Below are 10,190 nucleotides of genomic sequence, written 5' to 3' on the forward strand. Positions count from 1 at the left end.
ATGACAAGTTAATGGGTGCAGCACATCAACATGGCACATGTATACATATGTAACAAACCTGCACATTGTGCACATGTACCCTAGAACTTAAAGTATAAAATAAAAAAAAGATGGGTGACCAAGAAGCAAGATAAGCAGAAGTTGAGGAGCGAAAACAAAAGTGAGATGGAGTAGTAAGTAAAAGCTTATGGCTGGCAGGATCCAGAGCAAACCAGTAAGGGGCAGCTCCTCAGAGATAGGCATGGGTATGAGAGAAAAAGTAGCCTTAAAATGACCCCATGTGATAATCAGCTCATTAAAGCTAATGCATATGGACTGCATATCATGGGTGTACTTAAAATTATGGGATGGAGGTGACCCAGAAGCACACAGGGGCCAAATAACTAAGCAACCCACCTATCAATCAGAAGGCACATGCTGGGTAGAGATTAGGCAGCTCCAGAAAGAGAAGAAAAACAAAACAAAACAAAACAAACAAACAAAAAAACCATATAAAAAGACCCAAAGCCCAAAGTTCACCAAACTGAGGCTGATCTCATTTTGCAGAAGTTACCCCGTTTTCCCCTCTCTGAGACTGTTACTGTGTCTTTTACTGCTTTGCTATGTGTGTGCATGTCACGTCCAATTCTTTGTTCCAGACACCAAGAACCTGGGACTCCACAACACCAGCCGGTAACAAAGATATGTAAGTTTGGGAGGGAGGAAAGAAAGAAGGGAGCAAGAGGAGATTCAGACATGAGATGCATTCACCCTATGAGGTGAACCCTGGTCTCCAGCGTGGGAGTTGACAATTCTATTACTGAACCAGCAATGCTCCATGTGGTATAACCTCTCATTTTTGTTTGTTTGTTTGTTTTGCTTTGCTTTTTTTAAAAGAGAATCTCTAGTGCTATAGGCAGGCATGAGGGGACAGGGAGGGTGGAGGTGGGAAAGTTCTATAATAGGCTTACACAGATGTCTTGGAAAACAGAGCTAACAAAGCAACAGGCACTTGAAGCAAAGGCCTGCCCTAAACCTTCCACTGTGTGCCAAGGGAATAAATATTGGAGTGAAATTTTCACTTTCTCTCTTGTGTAGATCTCTGTTAGGCACAAAAGTTTGGATGACAGTCATTTTGATTCTTAGACTTTACTAGATACTCCAAAGACGCATCTGAGGAGAAAAGCTCTGCGTCTCTGGGATGACTGTGCCACTTGACACAGCCTCCTGGAGTGGCCAAAGAGAGTGTGGTTAAGAAAAGAAATATTGGAGTGAACTTTCACTCACTCCCACTTTTGTAGTTTTCTTAAAAACATGAGTTTAGAAGCAAGATACTTGGTTTTTTCACATGACTCAAAAGAGGTGTAGATGAAGAGAAACTCGCTCATCCCACAGATCTTCTGGAGTATCCTGGACACATCCCTAAATCTCCAGCTCCTGGGTCCTTGAAAGCCAGTTTGTCTCAAGGTTGGGAAGAAAGGGTTTGGAAAGCACCAAGGCAGGAGTTGGCAAGAAGATTACCTCATCAGTGAGGAAATGAAATTTCCAGAAATTTTCACCAGATCTGGGACCAGAGACAAAGGCCTGAGTGAATTTCCTATGCAAACCAAGGAAAAGGGAAGCCTGTGGAGGGGTATCCATGTAGAGATGAAGGGCGCGGCGGAGACAGTCTCACGCAGAGGTGTGCCCAAACACCTAGTTACTTAACCTTGTCAACCACCTTGTCATCAGCACCTTCCGTGGGTCCGTCGGTCTTCCAGGAGGGATTCTGTGTTCCTGGTATTGTGTGTCAACAGGTGTTAGCCTGATATTTGTATTTTTAATGAGAGAAAACAAACTACAGAATTGGTGAGTTTTGCTTTTATTCTGGTTTTGCCTTATACCTCTTGGATGCTCCTTCCAAAGGATTCTGATCTGAGGAACACTGGGGTGTGACTATGGTAGACAAGGGGTGGTTAATTCTCATCCAAAAATCTTTGGCGGATTCCCGTGCTCTCCCGCTCCCCAGTCCAACAGTAGTTTAAAACAGAAGATCAACATTTGGAGAGTTGTTTTTCTCTGCGTTCTAAAGATAAACTTGAGTTATTCAATTCTAAAAGTTTCCTTATTCTGAGGTTGTCTTTCTATATTTTGAGTATAAATCCATGGTCATACTATGTTGGACTCACCAAGGTTCTTCTCTTCACTTGTTTATTTGTAAAGTCTCTTTGTAATCTTAGAATTTCCTGAGCAAACTGGGAACTGTTATACATAATTCTGTGTTTTTGAGCATTCTTTGTAAACAGGAATCAGGATTGGGGGTGGGGAAGGAGGGAGGAGTAGGAGTGCTATTTGTGTAACGGAAAATCATACATTACTTCGGTGACAGTGCAAAGGTTTTAAAAACTCTTAGCGTCCCCAGATTTCCCCTTATGCTGTTTGCTGAAGAAAAGTATGCCCTTGACTCACTTCCTTACCCTCTCCTGGAAAGAGAAGGGGTCCCCTCCTGCCTCAGGGTCTCTGTCCTCCTGGGGTTAAGAGAGGTGCATCCGACTCTCTCTACAAGTACTGGAGAGGAGGCTAGGTCTTTCCCATGGGCTGGGGGCCTGCTGTCCCAAGGAAGACTGGGGAGGAAGAGGAGGCAGAGGCGGAAGAGGAAGCCGGCTGAGATGTGTGAAGCAGCTCTTGGCCACAGCGGTAGGGAGAGGGCGCGCGGGACTCGGGAGCCTCCATGCCGAGCCAGGCCTCAGGAGCAGCTGCCTTGTTCCTGGAAGCGGCGTCTCCATCCGTCTTGTCTCCAAAGACTGTAGGGAGACCTTCTCATCCGGTGGGAAAGACACATCTCCCATGCTTTCCCACCACGGATGCCTTGTGTCCCTTTTCCTGCAAGTGTCTGACCGCCAGCCTGAGGGGCCTGGGGCTGCAGCTGTTCCACACTGGGTGGAGGCTTCCTGCTGACAAGCCAAAAGTCGCGCTAGGAGGCAGGAGTCGGGAAGTTGTGTGCAGGCCTGAAGGAGACCCAAGCTGTGGGTCAGGCTTTTTTTTTTTTTTTATTTTTTTTGCCAGTAGACAAATTCAGGGTGTAAAACACAGTGAGCTCACATCTGTCTGTTCGTGAGCTTCAGTGAGAACAACAAGGAAGGCCCTCAAGATCCCTAGGAGGGCAGCGAAGGGTCTCTGGCTGCGTCAGAAGAGAGTGTGAATCCAGGCCCCGGGTAGCATGAACACCACGGCAGACTAGGGCTCGGCGTGTGGGGAAATCGCAGGGGTCAGCGCAGCCGGAGTGTGGTGGGCTAGCCTTATTCAGGGAGAACCCCCTTCCTGACTATGGTCTGTCCCCCACCAGGTAAGGGGAGAGGAGAGACAGCACAGCCTCCTCTGCCCTAGCCGGACGCTCGGGGTCACCACCTTCCCCTCTGCTTGCCCCTCACCATTCTTCCAAACCACTCTCTGCCAAAGATTCCACTGGCAGTCACCCACAGGACAACCCAGGCCTCCTTTCAGCAGCAGCTCCCGCCCGGCAGCCACCGCGCCCTCTCACCCCCGCGGTTCTGCCCGCGGCCTCTGCTGAGTCTGTGCCCTTCACCTCCGTGGCTCCCGCTCTCTCCTGAGCTTACAGTGAACACGGGGTTCGTCCCAACCCTTCTTGGGAGTACTGAATGGAAAAGGGGAGCGTGCGCAGTTGCTTGGTAGAGTGTGACAGACATTGCGGGATTTGACTGTGGTACCATCGCTTTGACGTCACAGTGATTTTTACACCTGCCTTCTGCTTAGGGCACCAGCCACACTTTTCCATTTGTGTCGACTCCACCTGCTGTCTTTGTTGGAACATCGCTCCCCTCTACTGCTAAATCAAACTGGCAGTCCTGGAGGACCTCATCCGCCGTTCACCCCGCTCCCAACCTCGCGGACATCTCCTTCGGTCGCATCTTCCTAAGGCCTAAGAAGCACAACTACGAACGGAGGTGAGGAGGCTCAGCTGACCACTTGTGCCAGCTGACAAAGTGTGGCACGCACAAACACCACAGCTTGGCTTAGCCTCTCTCTTAGTTATTTGCAGCTCAGCCCAATCGGCGCCTCCAGGACGGCAGAGGCGGCAAAGATGGTGGGCTTCTTGGGTGCAGCTCCACGAGGGCTGACATCCCTGCACGGCGGTGTACACCTGAGAGAGACGCTCTCTAAAGCCCCTTCTGCGGATGATGGACACGGAGATAAATAAAAGCAGTGTGTCATGAGGGGCCGTTCACCAGGACTTGCCCTCCTTCGCCAGGGTTTGCACCTCGCAGTGAGACTGTTCTGCCTCTGGCCCTTGGAACAAGCCGGCTGACAGCAGAGTAAAGAAAGATTCCTGTGGGTGGGTGGTCAGTGCAAAACAATTTCCTGACCACTAATCGCACCGGGGGTGCGGTGGTGGAAGAGCTGAATCCTAACCACTAGACCAGCAGGGGCGCATGGAAGGGTCTTTCTCAAACTTCTTGCCATATTAGTGATTGTTTCCCTCTGCGCTGGGAGGACTTGGGACTTGTGGGGGTCGTTGGTCGCTCCTGGAGTCTTCTCACAAGGCTTTTCCCTTCCTCCTTTCTCCAAAAGAGAAGCCAGCAGGTGACGCACCCAGCACTCCACGAGGTCCACCAAGGCCACGAGTCCCGAGTTCTGGAGCGAGTTGCAGCGTCCAGGCTGCACCTGACCACTGACCTAGAGATGTACCTTTGCAAAGCGGCAGCGCGTGGAGAAACAGTCGTGGGTCGCCGGGGCCAGAGCGCCGCACCGGGTAGCCAGGAGCAGGCAGGAGCAAGGAGGCTCCTGGGATGAGACCCGGTCACCCCGAACATCAAAAAGGACTCAGACCTTGGCATCCCCAACATCATAAAGGACTCACACGCATGCAGAAACCGAGGCGGGCTGCATGGAAAACTCTTTCCAGGGAGGCTCTGGGGCCCTCAACTGATCTCTGACCTTCCCCTGCAATCAGTGACACCTGCCACTTTCCCATCTTAGGCGAAGGCAATGCTACCCTTCCTTATACTCTGGGCAAAACTCCGAGAGTTTCCTCTGATGCTGGAGTTTTTTCCTCATATCCAAGATCCAATTGGTCGCCAATTCGTGATTTCCCATTGGCCAAGTGGGTAGGCATTGATCTACAGGCGAGTTTCTCCACCTCCCCGGAATGGCTACTTCGGGGTTGGAGAGGGACCCTCCAGTGGATTGTAAGGTGTTTAGCAGCATCCCTCGCCTCCGCTGACTAGAGAGATGCCAGGGGTTAACATTCTCCCTCCGGGCTTTCCCTAGTCGCGGCCTAGTGTCCCAGCAAGGATGGGGGAGGCATGTGAGGGTGAAGTTGCCACCTGTTGAAAACCATTGGTACACATAGTCCTGCCCTCTGAGCTTGTGCAGAGGACTGTCCAGATAAAGGCTCAGGGCTCCATCCAGCTCTAGAACTCCTCACTCCCCCGCACAGTCGGACCTTAAAATTGGAAGGTTTTAACATCTGAACATCATGAGATTCTACCTTTAGGCCTTTTCTTCTGTTCTGTCTGCCAATTCGGCCTCTTCTGAGTGTGTTGACCAGGGCCAGCCAGGCAGAAGGGTGGTTTCACTCAAAGAGGATCCTCTGGCCCCTCCTGGAGCTTCAGGCCAGTTTAGGTTGGGCCTGCAGAGAAACCTTAGGGACCACTTCCTTCCACATCCCGGGGAAGCAGGTGCGCAGTGCACAGGTAAGAAGAGGATTTGACTGCTGTTCTGGACTCCTGTCGCCAAACTTCCACCCAGGCTCCTGCTGGTCCAACTTGCTGGTAATTAGGTCTTCGGTCAGCCTGAGCTCCTGAGACACCCAGGCCCGGAAGGACATGTAGGGGAAACCAGCTACTCACTTCGGTCTTGTCCCCAAGGGATCCCTTTCTGACCGGAGTCCTGTCCTGTTGAGGAAGAGGAAGAGAGATCAAAGGGAAGAGAAGAAAAATCGTGTGAGGTTTCAGGATCTAAAGTTAACAGGAAGTTGACCTAACCTTGTCTGGAGGTCCTCCTGTGGCTGGCAATGGTGAGTCGAGTCCCCATCTTCAATTTGTCAAAGTGGACAAAGCCTACGACAATGGCCAGTACCAGCTACTAGGCATCCCCAGTCTTTCCAGTTGGTGGTACTGGAGCTTCCTTATGCAGGATTTCCATGGATTCCAACGGTACAACTAAAGAGCTTTTGTTGTTCCATCTGCTCTTATTTGAAGAAAGGGCTGATCTGTTGAGAAGCACTTAGGAAAACCACTTTCATAAGAGTATAGTAACTGTTGCTGAGACTGTCACATTCTCCTTCCTCCTCCCTCTTCCTAGAAGTGTGCAATGAATATTAGTCCCCACGATGGGCCGGTTGTGCTTTCAATGCACAGTTGTCAGAACCTAAGGGAACTCTAGGAGTTTCCAGGATGAATAGTTGAAGTATAACACGGTCATTTTTATTTACACGTGCATTCCAAAAACACATTGGACAAACATCCAGTTCACCTGTGCCAAATTTACAAAGATGGGAAAAGAGGGACTACACACAAACAAGTGAAAGATGTAATCGAATGGCTTTTAAATATCTGCTGTTTCTGCTGAAGGTCTTCTTCTCTGGATACACCTATCAGTGTTTTCTCTTTCTCCAAAGACATTCAAGTGCCAGACCCTGAAATCAGTTTTCTGGCACCAGCTTGTTCTTCCCCATTCTGTATCTCTGCCCCTCTACTCTCTTCTTTCATATGCAGGAAAGTTCAGCTCTCCCTCACTTTCTAATTTGCAACATCCCACTCAAAGAACACAATGACTAGCATCAAAAATTAGACACCCTCCATGGGACTCCTTCTCTGTCTTAGTTGGAACTTCTATAACAATGTACCATAAACTAGGTGGCTCATCCACAACAGACATTTCTCACGGTTCTGGAGTTTGGAAGTCTAAGATGAAGGTGCCAGCATGGAAGGCTTATGGTGAGGAACCTCTTCCTGGTATGTGGGCTGCCATCTTCCCACTGTATCTTCAGGTGGCTGAAAGAGGGGGAGAGAGTACTTTAGTGTCCCTTTTATAGGGGCACTAATCTCAGGAGGACTCCATCATGTGTATCTAATTACCTCCCAAAGGCCCCTCCTCCTAATTTTAACACATTTCCTGGGGTGGGCAGGGCAAAGTTAGGGTTTCAACCAAGGCATTTTGGGGGGACACAAACATTAGGATCCTGTGATCTTTCTAGAAGAAGAAGAAATTATAAATGACCCAAAGCTTTGAAACAAAGAAATTATAAATAACCCAAAGCTTTGAAATAAAGAAAACTTTTTCTAAGATTTTGAAAGGCCTAAAATGTGAGCTTCCTCCCAACCAACCCCATCACTAAAATCTGGACTCTGTGCTGAGTGTTACAGACTTTTTGCATGTTCATCCTCCCTGTAGACAACTGAAGATTTATTCTCTCCAAAGGGTAGAAGAGAAGATCTATTGGGAGAACATGCCCCCAACATTTCAAACAGAAATGTTCTTTCTATTTTCTGTAAGTGTCAGCTGGCTGAGAAATAAAGAGAGACAGTACAAAGAGAGGAATTTTACAGCTGGTCTACCAGGGGTGACATCACATATTGGTAGGACCATGATGCCCGCTTGAGTCTCAGATCAGCAAGTTTTTATTAAGCGGTTTCAAAAGGAGAGGGGGTGTAAGAACGGAGAGTGGCTACAAAGATCACATGCTTCAAAGAGCAAAAAGCAGAACCACTGATAAGGGTGTAACAAAGATCATATGCTTCTGAGGGAACAGGGCAAAGGGCAAAAGTAGAACCACTGATAAGGGTCCAACAAATATCACAGCCCAAAGGGCAAAAGCAGAACCACTGATAAGGGTCTATGTTCAGCGGTGCATGTATTGTCTTGATAAACATCTTAAACAACAGAAAACGAATTCCAGAGCAGAGAACTGGTCTGACCACAAATTTACCAGGGCTGAGTTTTCCCAACCCTGGTAAGCCTGAGGGTTCTGCAGGAGACCAAGGCTTATCTCAGTCCTTATCTCAACTGCAGAAGACAGCCATTCCCAGAGTGACCATTCATAGACCTCACCCAAGGGACACATTCTTTTCCCAGGGTATTAATATTAATATTATTTGCTAGGAAAAGGATTTAGTGATTTTCCTACTTGCACGTCTGTTTATAGGCCCTCTGCAAGAAGAAAAATATGGCTTTTTCTGCCCGACTCCACAGGCAGTCAGACCTTATGGTTGTCTTCCCTTGTTCCACAAAAATCACTATTATCCTGTTGTTTTTCAAGGTGCACTGATTTCATATTGTTCAACCACACACATTTTACAATCAATTTGTACAATTAACACAATGATCACAGTGATCCTGAGGTGACGTACATCCTCAGCTTATGAAGATAACAGGATTAAGATATTAAAGACAGACATAAGAAATTATAAAAGTATTATTTGAGAACTGATAAATGTCCATATTAAGATAAAATCTTCACAATTTATGTTCCTCTGCTGTAGCACCAGCTGGTCTCTCTGTTTCGGGTCCCTGACTTCTGGTAACAAGGATCCTTGGCCCCAAGGGGGCAATCAGCATAGATGAGCGAAGACTTGCGTCCCACACTGAAATGAGAGGGATGAAGTGACAGCATATCTTGATCTATGTGATGGTTACATGAGTTATGACCTATTTCAAAGCTTATTATGCTGTGCGAAAAAGAACAAAACCAGAGGACTTGCACAACCTGACATTCAGACTCACTCTAAGCTGTTATAAACAAGGCAGTGTGCAAGCGGCATTGGGAGACACAAATACTTCAACAGACTGACTTGGGAGACCTGAAACTGACCCACAGCTATAAGGTTCATAGGTTTTTCATTTGTTTGTTAATTTCTTTTTGTTTTCTGAGAAAGGATCTTACTCTGTCATCCAGGCTGGAGTGCAGTGGCCAGATCTCAGCTCACTGCAAGCTCTGCTTCCCACACTAAAGTGATCCTCCTGCCTCAGCCTCCTAAGTAGCTCATACTACAGGTGCATTTTAGTACTCATGAGGTTTTGCCATCTTGCCCAGACTAGTCTCCAACTCCTGGACTCAAGAGATCCACTGGCCTCAGTCTTTCACAGTGCTGGGATTACAGACATGAGCCACTATGACCGGTCACTGGTTTTCAATACAAGCCATTCAATGGGGCAAAGGAAATAGTGTATTTACAATATTAAGAAGTTTTCTGGCGATCAGGACATTAGCAGATGCTAAGCTTGCTGTGGTCAGGAGATGAATTTGATATGTCATGGATTTAGAAATTAAAACGAAACCAGAATGTTATTGGAAGAGAATGTAGCAGAATACATTTCTACCTTAAGAGATAACAGGAAAAAATAAAGCAAAGTAGAATTTCACCAAAGTTATCAACTTCTACTCATCAAGAATCACCATGAGAAAGTGAGAAGGCGAGCCAGAGACTGGGAGAAGATAATTGCACTGTGTTTACCTGAAAAACAAAACAAAATGAAACAAAACAAAAAAACCTCAAATCTTGAATGTAGAGAGTACTTTTTAGAAATCAGTAATAAAAAGCCAACCCAATTGAATTAGGGAATTACTTCGATAGCCTCTCTTTGCAAAGAAGGACTGCTAAATGGTGAAAGGCATTAGTAAATTTGCTCAACAGCATTACTCATTAAAGGAAACACAAACTGAAGCCACGATGTGGTACCGTTTTACATCCAACAGAATGGGTGTATTTAAAAGACAATAAACACCACGTGCTGTCAAGGGTGTGCAGCCAGTGGAACTCTCCTTGCTGGTGAGAAACCATTCTGGAAGAAACCATCTGGCCATTTCTAATGAAGTAAACATTACACCTACCGTATGACCCAACAATTCCAGTACTTGGTATTCCTCAAGGGAAATGAACGCACGTGTCCACAAAAAGACTCACACAAGAAGAATCTTCATTCATCTTGTCCAGCAAGTGGAAAGTGTTTCTTATCAGCAGGAGTAGAAGTCGGAACACTTCTGGTCACAGTCTTTTGGTATCAGAGTCACCAAGGAAAATACAATGTAATTAAGCACTTGATGGAAGAACAATGCATTATTCACACAGAGAGGAGACAGAGCGGGGTGTGGGCTCCGCTTCAGTCATGGGCGTTGGTTCCCCATGGCCAGCAGCTCCCTCCATTTGGCCTGCGCACACAGCCTCTTGAGAAGCAGAAGAAAGGGTCCTGCCCCCTCCCCTCAGCGGGGG

At 47.3% G+C, this 10,190-nt stretch overlaps 1 protein-coding gene across 1 annotated transcript in view; it reads left to right on the forward strand.

Moving 5' to 3' along the window:
* LOC105526273 (putative neuroblastoma breakpoint family member 6-like protein) overlaps positions 1 to 10,190 on the forward strand; it is a 255,070-nt gene that overhangs the window by 59,406 nt on the left and 185,474 nt on the right.

The sequence above is a fragment of the Colobus angolensis genome, unplaced genomic scaffold (assembly GCF_000951035.1).
Source record: "Colobus angolensis palliatus isolate OR3802 unplaced genomic scaffold, Cang.pa_1.0 Scaffold584, whole genome shotgun sequence".
In the NCBI taxonomy this organism is placed as follows: Eukaryota; Metazoa; Chordata; class Mammalia; order Primates; family Cercopithecidae; genus Colobus; species Colobus angolensis.